Source organism: Emydura macquarii, unplaced genomic scaffold (genome assembly GCF_026122565.2).
Source record: "Emydura macquarii macquarii isolate MOO-44397 ecotype Brisbane River unplaced genomic scaffold, CSIRO-AGI_Emac_v2 contig_2473, whole genome shotgun sequence".
Lineage (NCBI taxonomy): Eukaryota > Metazoa > Chordata > Testudines > Chelidae > Emydura > Emydura macquarii.
Genome location: NW_027132610.1, coordinates 29,413,806 through 29,433,127, shown reverse-complemented (window position 1 = coordinate 29,433,127; position 19,322 = coordinate 29,413,806). Strand labels below are relative to the sequence as shown.

General features: G+C 37.8%; 1 protein-coding gene across 1 annotated transcript in view; it reads right to left on the bottom strand.

The window, feature by feature from the left end:
• Positions 1-19,322, bottom strand: part of TDRD3 (tudor domain containing 3) — a 208,888-nt gene that overhangs the window by 175,524 nt on the left and 14,042 nt on the right. The gene's annotated exons all lie outside the window — the stretch shown is intronic.

Below are 19,322 nucleotides of genomic sequence, written 5' to 3'. Positions count from 1 at the left end.
AGCTGCATCACTGCAGTGTGTCTGGTGAAGACACTCTATTCTGACGGAAGAGAGCTCTTCCGTTGGCATAATAAAACCAGCTTCTGCCACTCATGGAGATATGTCGGCGGGAGAAGCTTTCCCACTAACACAGCACTATGCACAGAAGAGCTTATGGCGGTGTAACTTATGTTGCTCAGGGGTGGTTTATTCAGTGTTAGAAGCAACTGAAAACAGAGTCTTATAATAGAAAATGCTAGATAACCCAAACTATAGCAACCGGTACTGCCTATAATATGCAGTGTTCTATAGATACACAATGTTCTCACAGTAACATTCACTAGGTTTCCTGAGTTAAATACATTTAAATGTGCAACTGCCATTCTGTATTATTATATTTCAGTACTGTCCAACATGTGACAGGCTAGAGATCTGCAGCCTATGAGATGGACCTTTGGGGAAGACCAGACCCCACTGAGAGCAACTGAAGTTGTTCCCTTCTCTCTAATACTGCAGACCCACAAGACTACTGCCAGACACTTACTCCCCTTCAGTCCTGATGTTTCTGCTGCTGTCCCTGCATTCTCTCCTTCTAATACCCGTAGGTGTGACTTACATGGCACCACTCACAGCAATTGCTATAGCAAGAGGCAAGGACCAGAACTGTGAAGGACATGGGGAAGTTGAAAGCCAAAACGCAAAATAACAGACACACCACATATGAACAGCAATCGGGTACTGGGAAACTAAGAGAAAACAAGATAGCAAAGAGGAGAAGAAGAAGAATCAGTTTAGCATATTGGATAACAACAACTGAGTTACAGTAGCAGGAACAACACAAGGAAAGGGGAAACAGAACTAGAGAACAACAGAGAGAGAGTACTAGAGCTAAAGCAACAGAAATGGGAAAGGGACAGCATTAACTAGGGTGAGAGGAAATGAATGGAGAAAGGGGAGTGCAAAGACATGATGATGAGGGAGAAACTGGGAAACAAAAGCAAAAGGAAAGAAGAAAAATTGGAAAGATGGGGGGGAAATCATGAATGAAAAATGGAAGCAGATGACAAAAGTCAGACACACAAAATAATGTAACAAGTGAGATGCAGCAATTGCATCAGGACATGCAGAGAAGTAGTCTTGGAGGACTCAAATACTATTGTTACAAAAAGGTGCCAACTATATCAGTTCAGGAAACACCGTGCTAAATACTGTACAAACATACACAGAAACACACTCTTCCTGAGAAGTTTACAATCTAATTACACTTTTTGTGTGTGCATTAACATACTTTAGGTTCAGTGTCTCACGTAGCTTTCATAGGTTAACCTGGCTAATATATGGTTGATGTAATTAGGTTTTTTTAAATTAAATCTATATATGATATGATATAATGCTAATGTCACTTATATAATGTAAGAGACAATAATGTTGTTAGCGTCTTAGTGTAGTGGAAACTAAACAGCTTTTTGAGTGAAAAGTTATGTTATATTCTTAACATCTATTAAGATTTGATTTTGTCACCAAAAAGGACATCCCAACAAGTTGCAGTCTTGCATCCGATGAAAACAAGATGACGGCAATGGTGAGGTCACGAAGAAGGTACACTTTTATAGGAGGTATATGAAGCTGAGGTCAAAGTAAGCAGAGCACAAGGCTGACCATGAAAAATGCCAGAAGATAAAACTGATGGATTTAAAGAAGCCTAAACTCTCCTATACTTACTCTTGTCAAAGAAAGAAGACTAGCAAGGGACCATTCAAGATGCAATTCCATTCTATGTACCACCATGGCTACATCATAGCCACATGAATTTGTTGCTGCTTAGCATAACAATACTGGCAGAGCATTTCAATTTTTGCATTGAAGAGAGCAGAGTGCAAGGCTATTAAAGGCTGACTATTCTTGACAGCCCCCACCAATGAAATAAATATAAACAAATCAATTTACACAGAGAATACAATAATAAAACTAAAATAGAAAAATGTACTAGACTGTATCTAATCCAAATTCATTTTCAAACAGAAGATTGAAACCATGTCAAGCAATGTTAGCCTGACCTATAATGACAAAGATGAATCTCCTCCTGTCACCAATTCTGAAAATCCAGATTAATTCGGAACTATAAAAGTGAGAATGTCTTTTCACTGCATTTCATAACATTGGTTGACTTATGATGCTGACAGTTTTGATATTCTGCACTTGGTGTCAGCAGTATGATAAAAGCAAGGGTATTAGCAGAAATCATTCTGAGAGTGGATGAAGTACATTCAGACTACACATTATTGAAGCTCATGAAGTCTTCGCCGCAATGAAAAATGCTGAAAGAGCATTCACAGTCAAACGAACAAAAGCGTACAACAGATCAGAAGATAAATATGTACATTGTGACCCTTCCGTGCCCAGGGTAGCCACCTGAAAATGCCAAGGTTAGGGCAGGCTGTAAAAGGAGAGCAGATTCTCCCAACACTGGTGGGTGACACTGAAGTCAGACTTCCCAACCAACCACAAACTGTGCTTCTGATTCCCCAAACCGGTTATCAAGAAGCCAGTACACAAATACGCAAAGCCCTCTTTACTGCATTTCAGTCTCCGGCCCCCAATCAGCCACTAGGTCCAGTAAAGAGACTAGTTATTTAACTCTATACTCTTTACCAAAAAGGTTTCTCCTGACCCCAAAAGGTCAGTCACAGTACCAGATCAATATAAGTTTGGATCTTACCCAAAATACCACGCTGCCAGCCAATCCTTTAGTAATAAAACTAAAGGTTTATTATAAAAAGAAAGAAACAAACTTTAAGAGAAATGTTAAATGATTAAAGCAATCAGATACATACAAATGATTTGAAAGTCCATATATATCAGGTTTCTAGGAGAATTGTGGAATTAGCAGTTATAATCCCTTTGGAGTACATCCTGTACCTGGATGGGTCTCAGTCCTTTGTTTCACAGCTTCAGTTATAGATGAGTTGATCCAGAGGTAGATAGGTGGCTGAAGGCTGAACAGGATTGAAGACAAAATAGATCCCAGGCACCTGCCTTTTATGTCCTCTGACCCTGGCCATGCTGCTTGAGGAATTTCACAGGAACCAAAATGGAGTCCAGAGTCACATGAGCAAGTCCTGGTGACTCATCAGGTATATCCCTAGCTTCTCCCCCTGGGCCCCTTGCACCTGTGAATGTCTTAATAGGCCATTATTCAGGCCATCCCTGCAGCCATCCTGTCTGGGACATTACCCAGACACAGCACAATTTGAAATACAGATGTAGCAACCATATCCATAACTTCCATTACACATAAAACATGAACATAATCATCATCTTACTTAGCACATTATAGCCATTCTAACAGTACCTGACGTGGCATATCTTACATGAATTATTATGATTTTGACATACTGATATCAAACAATATACTAAATACTAAATCCCCAATCCAGCCAGCATGACATATATATTAGAAAGCAGGAAGAAATGGACCAAATAAGTAAACATTTCTGTACTCATTTTGCTACTGTTATAAAACGAAGACCATTCACCTATTTTCTTCATCCTAATGCCATTTCAGAAAAAAAAAAATTAGAGCAGATGTCATCAGAAAAAGATAAAGCAGTGAGAAGGTAGGTCTTCTTAGAAACTATAGAATACAAGTAAAGTAATACTATGGCCACCAGGTTACATAAACATTTGATTATTTTATTTATTCTCAAAACAGATAATGAGAGAATATAGGGGCATTAGTCCCTATATTTCACAACTGTCCATCACTAATGGGCTTCTTATCTGAAAATTAGTCAGTGCTCCTGGAGCTATAAGTAATACCATAATGATTAATTACTAAAAATGTTTGTTGGACAGATGAAGTTTAGAGTAAGGAGCTGCTGATAAATGCAATCTCAGAAGCTACTGCAGCCAGGACCTCACACTTTGCACTATTAAATTTAATCCCATTTTTATTTCTTCAGTTTACAAGGCCATCCAGATCTTCCTTTTGATATTTCAGTCCTACTCTATATCGGCAATACCTCTCAATTTTGTGTCATCCACAAATTCTATTAGCACACTCCCACTTTTTGTGCCAAGATCATTAATGAAAATGTTAAATAAGACTAGCCTCAAGACAGATCCCTGAGGAACTCCACTAGAACCCTCCCTTCCAGCCTGACAGTTCACCTTTCAGTACGATCCATTCTAGTCTCCCCTTTAACCAATTCCTTATCCACCTATCAATTCTCATATTAATCGCCATCTTCTCCAATTTAAATAATTATTTCCATGTGGAACGGTATCAAATGCCTAAATGAAATCCAGGTAGATCAGATCTACTGCATTTCCTTTGTCTAAAAAAATCAGTTCTCCCAAAGAAAGAGATCAGGCACAATCCATCTTTTGTAAAACCAATTTGTATTTTATCTGAGTTACCATTTACCTCTATGTCCTTATCTACTCTCCCTTTCAAAATTTGTTCCAAGACCAAACTAATAGGTACAGCCCTGCAAATCCTCAGGTATCTGCTTTATATCCATGAATGTTGATATGCCTGGACCATTTTTTGCAGATGGTGGATCGAATGCAGATCTTAAAGTTCGGGAAGCTGCTGTCTGCAGCCCCGTCTCTGAGATGTGAGGGTGGGGTCCAGCTGCTCACCAGCTGCTCGACAGGGCTCGCCCTGTCGGCCGTCCATCAGCTGCTTGGCAGTTGCCTGGAGGGGCTGGTCTCCGAAGAGCTGATCAGCGATGGCCGTTGAGGCTAGGCTGACTTCCAAAAAGCTGATTGAAGGGCCCAGAGCTGTGGGTGTGGATGCCATAGAAGAAAGATTACGGAGGACAGGTCAGATGTAAATTAATTCTCACAGATGAGGATTGGATGCAGATCCACATTTTTGTATCTGCGTAGGGCTCTACTAATAGGCTTGTAGTTTCTTGGATCAATTTTTTCCACTTTCTTAAAAATAGGTACTACATTAGCAATTCTCCAGTCAGAGGGTATGACCCCCAAATTTATGAATTCATTAAAAATCCTTGCTATTGATATTCTTGGATGGAGATTAGCTGGTTCCCCACAATTTAGTCCTGTTTATGTTTGAGTTTGACTTCCACCTGGGATGTGTAAGTTCCACTTCCATATCCTCATTTCTATTAGCCACTCTGCAAACAACCCATGCTCTTCATTCCTCAGTTTTTAATAAGGGTATTTATTTAGGTGTTGGGTCATTCCTAGATTATCTTTAATCTCCATCCTACCTTCAGTGGTTAGCCATCCCATTTTTTCTTTCCTTGTTATCTTTTGATTTATATGGCTATAGAATTTTTTACTGTTGATTTTAATTTCTTTTTTAAGGTCCAACTCTGCTTGGCTTTTCGCAATTCTCACTTTTTCCCTACACTTTCTGACCTCCAAAAAGTAGCTTTCCTTTCTGATCCTTCCCAGCTTCCATTCCTTGTAAGCTTTCTGCTTTCTCTTAATAACCTGTTTGAGATGCTTGCTCACCTCAGTTTGGTCTGCAACCCTTCCCTACAATTTTTTCTTCTTGCTTGGGAAACCGGCTTCAGATAGCTTCTGCAACTTTGACTAAAAATAATTTCAAGCCTCCTGTACATTCAGATCCTTGAGTTCTTTAATCCAGTCCACTTCTCTTAGCTAATTCCCTTAACTTTTTTAAATATGCCCTTATGAAATCAGTTTCAGACCTATTTTTGTTTATCCTTCCTTTTAGTTTAAACTGAATTAGCTCATGATCACTGGAAACAAGACTATCCTCTACAACCAGTTCTTCTATGAGATCCTGGCTACTTATCAATACTAAATCTAAAATGGAATCAACTCCTTGTTGGTTCGGTAACTATTTGGTAAAGAAATCTGTCAGTTATCCCATCCAGGAATACCTAGGTCCTACCATTATTAACAACACTTGTCCCTAATCTATATCTGGGAAATTAAAGCCTCCCATAATGACAGAATGCCCAGTAGTATCAATTTATTTAAAAATATCGAAGAGGTCTCTATCCATAAACAAATCAAATGGTAGGAGTCTGCAGCATACTGCAAGTCCTATCTCATTGAAGCCTCTGTTACCATTCTTCCTCAAAGTCATTTTGACCAGAAAAGATTCTGTTTTATCCATTCCATCACTTCTCATTTCTCTACACTCTAACTCATCATTAATATACAATGCTACTCCACCACCTTTACCTTTATGACTGTCTTTCCTGAACAACACCTTCAGCACCTGTGCTTCAGTTATGACTACTATTCCATCATGTTTGTTATCCCTATAATATCTGGTTTCACTTCCTGGTTTTTGCTTCCAAGGAGCTGCAAGCAGACATAAGATCCATTGTAATGGATTTCTGAACTTTTTCTCCAAAGAAGAACGGTGTGATGACCTACATAATCAGATACACAAAAAACAGACTATTTCCAAAGGGAAAGAAAAAAAATTCAGGTAACTTCTACCTCTAGTGGATTGTCAAAGTGTTATATATCTCACAGTTACATTTCCCTGTAGCTCAACTCCTTTTTGTGTTGTAGGTCTCAGGTTTTCTTCCCACCAATACCAGTTGTATCTGTATTGGCCACAGTTTGTTTCAGAATATTAGTGGAACAGTCACTTCAAAGGAATTCGTTAGTCTTAAATCTGACCTATGACGTTCAGATTTATACAGCATAATTCTCAAAGAGTCAATATACTCATACTGAAAATTTTCTGAATAAGGCAAGTCTAAAACAATTTTCTCCTTTTCCCTATAGGTTTTAGCTAAGTTTTCAAAAGGGCAAAACAAAGACACTACACAGTCCTGAATGCACCTCATTGTCAAAGTTCAAAAAAAAAAAAAAAAAAAAACACCCCACTCTTCTACCCATGTTAATAATATCTTGGTACATTTAAATTATATCAAAGCTGTAGTACCATATACAGACAAGACTACTAGGCATCTTTGGCAAACCCCATACCAATTACATGCATTATAGGATCATAACCATGCAGGCAAAAGAATGTAGAGAACCAGCTGTTGACTGGAGACTGGCCTCAAATTCAATACAAACGTCTGAGTATAGACGGTGTATTTGAAAGAGTACAATAAAAGCACTGAAATCTTTTTGCCTCTTCATCTTTTATCATTTTTATAAGCATTGTCTAATAAAAAAAAATCTCATTTGGCACTTAAAATCTGCATGTTGTGTTTAAACTGTTTAAGGGGTTTTACAAAAGTAGTCTCTGTTCCCTATAATACAACCTATTAAAGCATGACACAGTAATAGCCAGGATGTCAAATATGGTACTAAAGTACTTACCCAAAGCTGGTAGCTACTCTTATAATTTAAGAATGTGGTCAGCAAAACTGATAATTTTAATTGCCCTGGCACATGAATTTGGAGTGTCTTAAATTTAGCAGAATTTGAATGGCTTAACCTTGGCTAATGAAAAACCCTAAAGGATTTATGAAAGGTAATGAAGTCCTATTATACAATAAACAAAACTCAATTATCTGATAAGCATTTCTTATGCTAGTTAAAGAAGAAAGTGATGGCTCATTTTGTGTTCAGGTTTTTTTAGAAGTTTATTTAGATAGAATCAGTAAATTAAGAAATATTAAAAACCCATGTTGCTTGTCACTACAGGTTGCCCTTTATATCCATCACAGCTTCTGTTTTTCGTAACAAGTAGCGAGCTAAGTGAACACTAGCAAAGTCATCACTACCTAATGGTAAGAAAATATACTTGGGAATCAAGATTCCTAGGATCTCTGCCTAGCTTTGCTGTCGACTTCCTCGTCACCTCGGGTAAGTAACAACCTCTATATCTGAGTATCCCAATTTGTAAAACAGTGTTTTAATTCACAGATATGTCATGATGCTTAATTATTAGTCTTTAGGCAGCACTATGAAGCTAAACACCATGGAAGGTAAGTGGAAAATGCATCTACACCCAATGAAAACATACCCAACATATATTAGAAAGCCAAAAATTAAGCCTCCTACCCAGGCTGAAAAATACCTGTGCTACCATGTGTCCACATTCCTTTCAGAGGAATATCATTCTGCAATATAAAGTAGTAAAGCTGCTGCATATTGTTTGTTGTGCACTATATTTAATTTAACAAATTATCAGTTAACTTTCAATTTAAGTTATCTTAAAAATAATTACTACATCTGTTTTTTTGTATTAACTCTTTTCCTTCCTGGATCACTTGATTTTTTTCTCTTGGGAGTGTCATGTATCTGCCATATGTTTCTCTTTGCTTTCTCCCCCTGGCCCTGCCCCCTCCCCCCCTTCACCTTATATCATCTCTCTTCTTCCCCTTCATGTCCCTCCTTCCTACTCCTCTCTACTCTCAGTCTTTACTTTCTTCTCCAGAGTAGACAAAAGGATATACTTGGGTCTAGGTGTTAATCAACAGTTATTAATACCTCATAAAATGTATCCTTGAAATATTTTTTCCAAATTTCTCTAGATGATCTTGCAGCAGCAGCCTAAAATAGAGTGAAAGAAGCATTCTGAACTGAGAGCTCACCTCAATCTGCCTATAAAGTGAACATTCTGCATACAGAAGCAAGCTGCTGCAGAAAATGGAAAATAATTCGGTTAGATATTTGAATGCTTAATGCCCAAAATAATCCTAAAAATGAGAGAAGAAAGGCATAATTAACTGAGGCTACTGAAATAATGCCCTTCTTGTATAAAATAATGTAATCTGGGTTTTTTGGGGGGGGTTTTTTGTTTTGTTTTTTGCTTTATGCAATTTAGGATAAAATGCTTCAAGCCTGCGCCAAGAGTTGATACTAGTATTCTAAAACCATCTTTGAACAGAATGGAATATTTGGTCCAAAACTGAAACTTTAGTCAAACGAAGAGTTAACAACTCAATCTTGTAACTCACTTACAGTATCTCTAAACACTACCCTCCCAGTCAGACACTAGTGGATGCTATTTATTTCAAATATGTCCTTCACACTGTCTGAGGACAAGTATGAATTCAACATTAACATAAAAAATAAATACATTTACCAAGTAACAAGCTTAATTATAGGTGTACCCTAACAATGCACTGATTTAAATCAAGGTGACTTAAATCCATAGTTGAAAAAAAAAAAAAAAACCCCTCACTTTTAATCCCTTTAATTTTTTGTTGTTGTTGTTGTTGTTGGGGGGGTGGGAGGGGTTTATAATATTAATTAGGAAATTGTATTTTCATCAGTTGATGACAGAGCCAAAACATTTTTGTTGTCTACCTGATGCATTATACATATATATCCTTCATAAAAAGATGTGTGTGCCACTGGTGACATGAACATAACCTTGGTCAATCAATGATTTGTCTTGCTAAATAACTTACATTTCTTCAGACTTCATTGTTATTCTAGCAAGACCTATCAGTATGTATTACACAAACAGCCCAAAAATAAACTTAGTATTTCTCCAAAATATACATCATAATCAACTGTGTTTACACCCAAGTGTTTCAACAGCATTGTCTGTAGTTCCTAAACTTACCTAAGGTTGGTTGATACATTACGTTTAAGAAATTATGAACATATGATAACTTAAAACACTCTGCTGGTCTCCATAATTTCCCCAAGTTCCTAATGTACTCCTACTTCAGAGTTAGCTTAGATTTTAAAGATTAGCTTCATTCTACAGTCCAGGTTATAAAATTTCTTTATCCTTGGTATTTATAATTATTTATAATGAATTAGTCTGCAGACTGTAAAGTATATGTCCTGAAATCTGCTTTTATTAAAACTGCATAAATATGCAATGCATAACACTGATCCACTCCAATGCATTGACTTTTTTCAGTTTCTTTAAGTGAAAAGTTATAGTGAGCTTTATCTTTCAGACAAAGCTGTATATTCACATTTTTATATTTTTAAATGGGCTTTAAATAATGCATTTTTTTAAATTTAGAAAGTCATCAATTTTTATCCACCCCCTATCCTAGCAATATCTCTCAGGCAAAAACCTGAAGTAAAAATGAGCTGTGCTCTATGCCCTGTAGGTTGCATTCAAGCTCTGTCATATCAAGAGCGAAAGGAAATTCCAAAGCAGAAGACCCTCTATGGAAAATATTCTGACCACAGCCACCAGGCATTCAACTTTGGCACTCTAATATATGTGACATCTGCTGACCTGAGCTGATGGTCAGACATGGGAAGACTACGTATGAATTTAAAGATAAATATTTAACACCTTTAGTTGCACCCAAAAGCAAGCATGATGCTAGCATAGTCTATTGCACACTGGTGTAATGTTCTCTGTAGTCACTCTCATCACATTAGGCTACTACACCAAATGGTCCAAAGAAGCCCCACATAAAAAGAATAACAAAAATCCAATATGACAGTGACAATGGAATGAATAACTGTGCTTGGGTCCACATCTAAAACAGTCATAATCATAAATCCTATTTCCATTCAGTGTAATCCTAAATTGGCCAAGTTATCCAATACCCAGAAAAAATTGCACTGGATGTAATTTTGCAGAGATACTGCTGTGAAAGAAAGCCTCCTTTTTCTGCTTCATAGTACATTGTAATCTATTTATACTCTATTTTAGTCAAGTTCTCATCATCTTATTAACTGGGACATTAGCAACAAAATTTTTTATGGTTTTTAAGATTTACTAGACAGACAAAACATCAGTCAACTGTTAGTGTACCTAATACATAGATATTAACGTAGATACGCTTGTAATATAAAAATAGAAACAGGACTATTACCCATTTTACTGATAAATTACTTATTTTAATTTGTACCTCATTTCATTTAGTTTCTTTAGAACACTGAAAAAGGTACAACTGCAGTTTAATTTTTCAAGCTGTTCCCCTCCATTCTATTTTCTTAATAATATCTGGAGGGTACCCATGAATCCTGAATTTTATTCAGTATTAGCGTTCATTTGGCTGACAATTTCCAACATTGCTTAACATTTCCCTTAACATTGCTTACTGGAGACACTCAAAAATATTTCCCAAACAGTGAAAAGATCACCTTGCTCACACCATTTAATAGGCTTATTTTGAAATCTGCAAAACTAAACAAAAAATTAAACATTGTGCATATACCAAATATCTTTTTCAGAACATATATCTATTTAAAACCAGATTTGGTTTTTGTGGTTATATTACTGACTTAGAAACTGACATGTAATTATCTTGATAGCATAAAGTCCATTTTCATTATAATAGCAAAGCCACTGCTTGCAGTATATTTACTAGCTGTAAGTATACTAAAAATAAAAATAATAATGATAACGTAAGAGTAAAGATGTAACTGGTAAAACTCCAAGGCCCCAACCCTCCATACCAATCCAGGCAGGCAGTTCCACGTCCCAGATCTCACTAACATCAATGAATCTCCAACTGGCCACAGAAATCCACCCCCACAGATTGGATTACAGGATCAGGGCCAAAGTCAATAAATACAAAAGTTAAAGTTTGCACACTGTAGTAACTAATCCATCTATACCCCACATAACACCAATGGTATCTGAACAGAGAAAAACTTGTTAACAGGAAGAAAACAGGGCATTTTTTATTCAATGTACTTTTAGCAGTATAAATGGTGATCCAAAAATACCCATCATGTAAGAGACGAGCATTAACTAGAGCATTTTATTTTAACGTTAAAATTTTAAACATTAAAGTTACAAAAACTTCAATTCATGTATATAAACTCCCGTTTTAAGGGGAAAAGTCCTTACACAGCAAAGGGAAAGGAAAAAAGGAAAATCATACAAAAATGACTTACTTTGCAGAGCCTCCTAAGGACACTCCTTAATAAGCAAGAGAGCCATGTCTCACATCACCTATTAATATTCTTTCTCCATGGAATGAATGTGAAAACTTAGCAACATTTCCAATCCTTGTTGACTCACAAAGCAAGAGAGTGGGCAATTGACATTTGGTTTCACAGGCTTCAATTAAAACCTAAAACCAAAATCCCCCAAAATATCATCATGACACTTGCCACATTAAGCATTCAGTAATGTTTGCAAGAATGGGCCCTATAACACAAACTAGAAAACGTATGAATGAACTATACAATTTCAGGATGTTCTCCCCACAATCCTATGTATTATTCTGAGAAGAATTATACAGCTCAAAATAAAAATTAAAGGTCAATCTATTCAACAGAAACTAAACAGGAGGAAATATGCATATCTGTTACTGAAAAAAAAGTATCTTTGTGACCACATCACAACCACAGAGAACATCATAATTTCACTTAAATATCAGAGATTACATTTACTCAAAAACTGGTAATGTTGTTTTATAGTTCCTATAATCTTGCTATACAATTTTAACTCAACGTAGCAAATGTTGCTGTGTAAAAGCAGAAAATAATTTCTAACTGCTAACGCTGCAAGTTGGTCTTTACTACACTTCATGCTTGAGGCAGTCCCTTCTACAGACTGTTAAAATATACTCAGTGTATTTACCAAAAATGACTGCAAAGAGCAGATCACAAGAGACACAAACTTATACAGCATAACAGAACACAGAATAGTATTACGAGGTTACATTGTGGATGAATTATTCATAATTTTTGAGAAGCGCCAGAAGGTCAACAGTTGCAGATAGGTAACACTCACCAAAAGCACAAACTCTAGCAGGCTGTATGTACTGAAATTCTCAGATGTGTATGGGAATTGGTTAATTTTTTGTTCAACGAACTCTTCAGTTTATACCAAATAATGCATTTAAAAGCACAGAAATCAGCAATTTCACAAGTGCCATGACACAGCAAACTCATATGACGAACTTGTGATGTTTTGAAATGTTAAAATTTTCAGTTTCTTGGGGTTTTTTTAAAATCTGTTTTATCCATAAGCAAGTTAGTCTTGTGATGCTTGAATCTCTCACAAGAATTAGTAGGCCAATTGAATTTAAAAGGGAAATACTTCATAATAGTTGTCATTTTTGCCATGTTACTGTATAACTTCAATATTTACCTACTACCTTTTATTAGCCATTGAAGTAAAGTTTCTCTTCATATGGAAGATTCAAATATTTAGCATGAGAGGAGGAGTGCTTATGCTCAACTGCTAGTATCCTTAGTTAAAGATGTGGTGTAACAATCTCCTTTCAAATACAGATGCTTTAAAACACAACAGAGGATTATGTCAGTTTTAGGACTCTCAGTTAAACAAGTTAGGTAAGAGGTTATTTTTGAAGGACTCTAATTACTGTTTATTTTTAATCAGAAAAAAACAAGGTAAATTAAAAACAAACTTTTAATGCAAAATTAAAGGTGTTTTTTTTTAAATAAACTTATTTAAAATTAATTCTGAAATTGACAACTATGTTGAGGCCTAAATTTATTATATTACAATCATTTTAATTACATATGAAGTAAAATATTAACCAGTACATGTTTCATTCCAAGTTTTAAAGAAAGTCAAGGCATGACCTGGTGGAAGCACCTCAAACCATAATCTGTTGAAACACTAAACCAGCTTTTTACTGTAATAGCCGCTTCTCCAAGTGCAGTATTTTCTTTACTTCAGTTTATTCAACAGGTTCATTTCAATTACTAGTTCATTCAAAGTTAAGAAACCAACTGCAAGATGAAAAAACAGGAACATTTTTCTTCCACTTTCCATCTATGAATAGAAACTAGTGTGAGAGGATGAATCATAGAATCACTGAAGATTAGGGTTGAAAGGAACCTCAGGACATCATCTACTCCAACCCCCTGCTCAGAGCAGGACCCATCAAGCCAGAGATTTGTCAATCCGGGCCTTAAAAACCTCTAAAGATGGAGATTCCACCACCTCCTTAGGTAACCCATTTCAGTGCTTCACCACCCTCCTAATGAAAAAAGTTTTCCCAACATCCAACCTAGACCTCCCCCACTGCAACTTGAGACCATTGCTCCGTGTTCTGTCATCTGCCACTGATGAGAATAGCCTACCCTCATCCTCTTTGGAACCATCCTTCAGGTAGTTGAAGGCTGCTATCAAATCTCTTTTCCAGACTAAATAAAAGCAGTTCCCTCAGCCTCTTCTCATAAGTCACGTGCCCCAACCCCCTAATCATTTTCATTGACCTCCTCTGGACTCTCTCCAATTTGTCCACATCCTTTCTGTAGTGGGGAGCAAGAAACTGGACACATTACTATAGATGTGGCCTCACCAATGCCGAACAGAGGGAAATAATCACTTCCCTCAATCTCCTAGCAATGCTCCTACTAATACAGCCCAATATGCTATTAGCCTTCTTGGCAACAAGGGCACACTGTTGATTCATATCCAGCTTCTTGTCCACTCTAACCTCCAGGTCCTTTTCTGCAGAACTGTTGCTTAGCCAGTTGGTCCCCAGTCTGTAGCAGTGCATGGGATTCTTCCATCCCCAGTGCAGGACTCTGCACTTGTCCTTGTTGAACCTCAGCAGATTTCTTTGGCCCAATCCTCCAATTTGTCTAAGTCACTCTGAATCTTACCCCTACCCTCCAGTATAACTACCACTTCCCACAGTTGAATGTCATCTGCGAACTTGCTAAGGGTGCAATCCACCCCATCCAACGAGCTTCTTAATGAAGATGTTGACCAAAACTGGCTCCCAGCACTGTCCCTGGGGCACTCCGTTTGATACCAGCTGCCAACTAGACATCAAGCCGTTGATCACTACCAATTGAGCCCGATGATCTAGCCAGCTTTCTATCCACATTATAGTCCACTCATCCCACCCATACTACTTTAACTTGCTGGCAAGAATACTGTGCAACACTGTATCAAAAGCTTTGCTAAAGTCAAGATATATCACATCCACCGCTTTCCCCGCATCCACAGAGCCAGTCATCTCATCATAGAAGGCAATCAGATTAGTCAGGCATGACTTGCCCTTGGTGAATCCATTCCGACTGTTCCTGATCACCTTCCTCTCCCCTAAGTGCCTCAAAATTGATTCCTTGAGGACCCTTTCCATGATTTTTCCAGGAATTGAGATGAGGCTGACTGGTCTATAGTTCTCCAGATCCTTCGTTTTCCTATCCTATCCTCTCCCTTCCCCCCCACCCCCCGCCCTTTTTTGGGGGGGGAGGGGGGATCTACTAGTTCTAAAATCTTCAAGGACATGATGACCAGAAATAATCAGTTCAACTCACTAACTACAGAGAATACCTCCCTTATTTAAAACGGTTTCAAATAAAAACTTTTAATTAACTTTTCTCTTATATAGCCAGCCACAGTTTATTTTTAATTAAAAAATGTAAACTCTGCCTTTGTGCATTTTTACGTTATTTCAATTGCCATCCAGATTTGACAAAAATCACAACTAAAAAAATTCATCTTCTACTAAATAAGAAATGCATCATTCACCATTTTCTAACTTTATAAAAAATGTAAAAGTTAAAAATCTGAATAAATGTAAATTAAGCTATGTAATTGCTTAAATATATGTGCATTGATATAGTTCTTGGTTAGCAAAAAGAAGCACCACATTTAGTGTAAAAGCTATATTTAGTTGTAAATCAACAAGTTTTAATGGTTACCCAGCTTTGGGAATCAACCTGTCTTTAGGAAGATAATTAAAAAGTACAAACGCAAACCATAATTAAACCTGATGACTTAAACAAAGGTTTCCTGCCCGCTGATTTAAATCATGATGAAAATTGGTGAATTAAGTCACTGTGACTCAAATTAATCCACCCTAGAAAGAAACTAACTCACTTAACTTTTGTTTTTGTCACACTTTACAAGAAGGGGGAGTGGACTACACTTCTCTTATTATTCTACTCTTTTTTTAGATCCAGGAAACATATCATTTGTCTTTTTTATGATCTCATGACAGCAGGAAGAGAGGGGAGTTCCCTGAAAAAAAAAACTGGATCTAAAGAGTCCCCTAAAACAAGTAGTGTGCTCATTCACTAGTCTTTTTCCTTTTTTCCCTAGTGATGGACATGTGTACCAAAGTTGTCACAGACTAATATATAGGAATATTACTTGCTTGAAATTACTTATGTTCTGGAAATGGTAAAGGAAAAAAATTGTATTAGCACTGGATTTCAAACATGTTGCCAGAAAAATCAAATGATTTATTGCCATCGGGTTTTAAAGGTTAAAAATTATTTGCAGGTGCAAAATGCTTTTTAACCACCCTTTTTGTTGAAAGAAATATTATCCTAAAATACACACTTGTTTGTTTTCAAGTGTTTTTTAAAAAGCTACAAGTCTAGAATGTGGATATGATAGCATTGGCCATGAGATGGAAAAATTATATTGGAACTAGAAGCGTGGCAGAGGAATGTAGAAATGTTATCACTATGCTAAAGTTAAATCTGAGATATCAAATGAAATGGCTTTCTAGATATTTGTAAAATGCTGAACCTTTGGAAATAATGTATAGGATATTTACTTCCTAATAAGGGGACAACAAAGCAAGGTACCTTTAGCACAAAGGGCAAATTCAACAGATGAAAATTTTGCACATTCAGTAATATTGCATAGCTACCTAATTACTTATTCTCAACCGGAGTATCAAGTCACATTATTCACCCTGTATTACCCAGAAGCAAAGAATTGAGTGCGTAGTTCTGAGCAAGTAACTCTGCTAGCCATAGGCGTGCACACGGGGTGTGCCGGGTGTGCCTAGGCACACCCTAATGAAGGGGCATTATAGATTCGTTTTGTATCCGTGCCGCAAAAACGCACTATGTTGCCTGCGGCACCATCTCTACCAGTTTCATGCTTCTGCCGAAAGTGCGCTGGGCATGCGGTTTTTCGGCAGATGGGAAGACGCCATGATCTTCCGCCAAAATACCGTCTTGCGTTATTTGTCGGTGGCAACTAGTACGTTGCGAGAATTCCACCAGCGGGTAATTTAAATGTTGTCCACCGGAGGAGTTGAGTTTGACACCCCTGATACGTGGGTGCACACCCTAATGAAAATGTGCATACCCTAATGAAATGTGCTGTGCATGCCTATGCTGCTAGCCATAATTTTCCTGAGTATGAGCATAGTCATTTTCACTGCAACTGAAGTATGGGCAGCAATTAACAGGATTATTAAAAATATTTTGTATGATGTTGTAAATGTACTCAGATCTCTACAAAAAAAAGAAGGTACATTGCCACCCTGAAAGATCTTAAAATCCAAGACAGACAAGACACAAAACACCACAGGAGAATAAGTAGTTTATGATAAGAAGGTAGAAGCAAAGGATTCCTGGAAGGAATGGATTATAAGAAGAGATTTGAAGGAGCTGAATGTCAGGCTTGACAGAAAGAAGCAGGAGAGTGTTCCAAGCTATGGGACTATAAAAGGATACAATTTGGTCACGGAGGTCACAGATTCTGTGACTTTCCAGGACCTCCAGGACTTTTGGGGCCACTTCGAAACTGCTGATTGGCCAGCCTGACCACTGGAGTAGTGAGCTGGAGCAGCTGCAAGCCCCAGCAACTCTGTTTTCTCCCCTCCCCCAGAATATTTTTTGTAAAAGTCAGGAACAAGTCATAGCTTCCATGAATTTTTGTTTATTTGCCGGCAACCTGTCCCTGACTTTTACTAAAAATACCCATGACAGAACCTTAACCTTAATAATTAGTGATGTGAAACCAAGAACACAAAAAGTGATGCAGGAAGTAATAAGGTAAAAAGGAATGGGAGGGGCACAGGGAACATATTACAAAGTATACACAGAGAACAAACACAGGTGGGCAAAGATTCATAAACGACTTCCAAAGCAAGGAAAGGAAGCTTGAATTTGACGCAGTGAGGGAGGAGGACTAGAGTTTTTCAAGGAGGGGGTCAAATTAACAGGAAAGGAAGACTACTTGAGCACCAGTGCAATCAATCGACAAGGAGGAGGCAAGAGAGGCCAATAAGAATAGGCTAGAATGGAGAAGAGGTTACAGCAGCCAAGGTGAGACAAGACTAAGTAATGGTCAAGAGTTTATAATAGTGGGATCTGGGAGACAAGAGTAGATTTTTGGCAATAAAAAGCAGAACATCAAAAACACTATAGAATTTTTAGTGCATGGCAGCAAGGTTCACAAGGCCACTTAGTGTGCATCAGGCTTTGTAGATCAACAACCTCAGCTAGCCATGCACTACCAGACTGTGTAGACAAGCCCTTAACCAGGAGCTCAAGAACAGCAGTCTTTACTAGTATGAAAGTGGCTATGAAAATAACTGCATTATGACTCCAAGCATGCATGTGTGAACCTGACGCTTCCAAAGGCTGAGCAGACTCAAAGCTGAATGCTCATGCAGTTAATAAAATTGCTCTGGCTTCTCTCCAAACATGAATCGTGTACTTTTTAAGTATTATTACCAGATAAGAACTACATTAAATTGGAGTTAGGGTTGAGAGTATATATCAGTTACTTAAGGATAAAAATAATACCTGGATGTTGTAAGTACCCCCACTCTCTCTTTACCCAACAAATAACAAACACCACAAAACCAAGAAATTAAGAGTTATGGTTAAACTTAAAAGAAATCAAAAACACGTTAAAATATGGAAATACACTGTTCAGAATCAAACAACGTAAATCCACCCGACAGTAACATCATGAAGCACACAAAATTAAGATTATGCATAATAGTATTTATAGCTCCAGATTGCATTAAATAAATTTTAAATGCTGTTTTTACAGGTTTCTTTATGGTAGATTTGTTTGGTTTAGGAGGTAGGAATGTAACTTAAGTAGGAAAAGGACCAAAAAAGAGACAGCAGCAGCAGAAGGGGTTAGAATAGAGAAGCCTCCCAACATAAAGAGGGAGGAATACAATGGGCCAATCACTAAGGACTGGTCTACACTAGAGAGTTTTGCCAGAAAAAGCAGACTTTTGTTGATAAAAAAAGTGGAGATGTATATATTAAAATGCTCCTTGCACCAATATAACTCCCCTGCTATGCCGACATAATAAAACCACCTCAAGAGAGATGTAGGGCTTATGTCGGCTTAGTTAGGGTGATACGGTGTCAATGTAGACACTGTGTCCCTTATATCGGCTGTGGGGTTGTCATTCTTGTTGCGGTAAAATTGACAAGAAAGCCCTCTTGAGAGCTGAGCAGTTGGTCTCCTGAGGGGGTTGAGAAGCCCCAGTGCTTCTCCACCTGTTCACCACCAGGAGCCAGGACAGCCTTGTCAATTTCGGGGATAAAAAATGAAATTGAGGAGGCTCCCAGCTCCTGGCTGGGAGTAGACAGAGGGGAATGAGAAGTCAGGACAGCTGGACTCCACTTCTCAGGGGCAAGATGCCCCAGGGGGCTTCCCTGTGCAACTGGGCAGAGGGGAAGCCCTGGGTTGGTTCCTGCCAGGGAACGGGAAGTGTGGGGGGCTGCCCACTGGGAGCCCAGGAGCCTGTAGGTCTCCCGACAAAGAGCTGAGAGCCCAG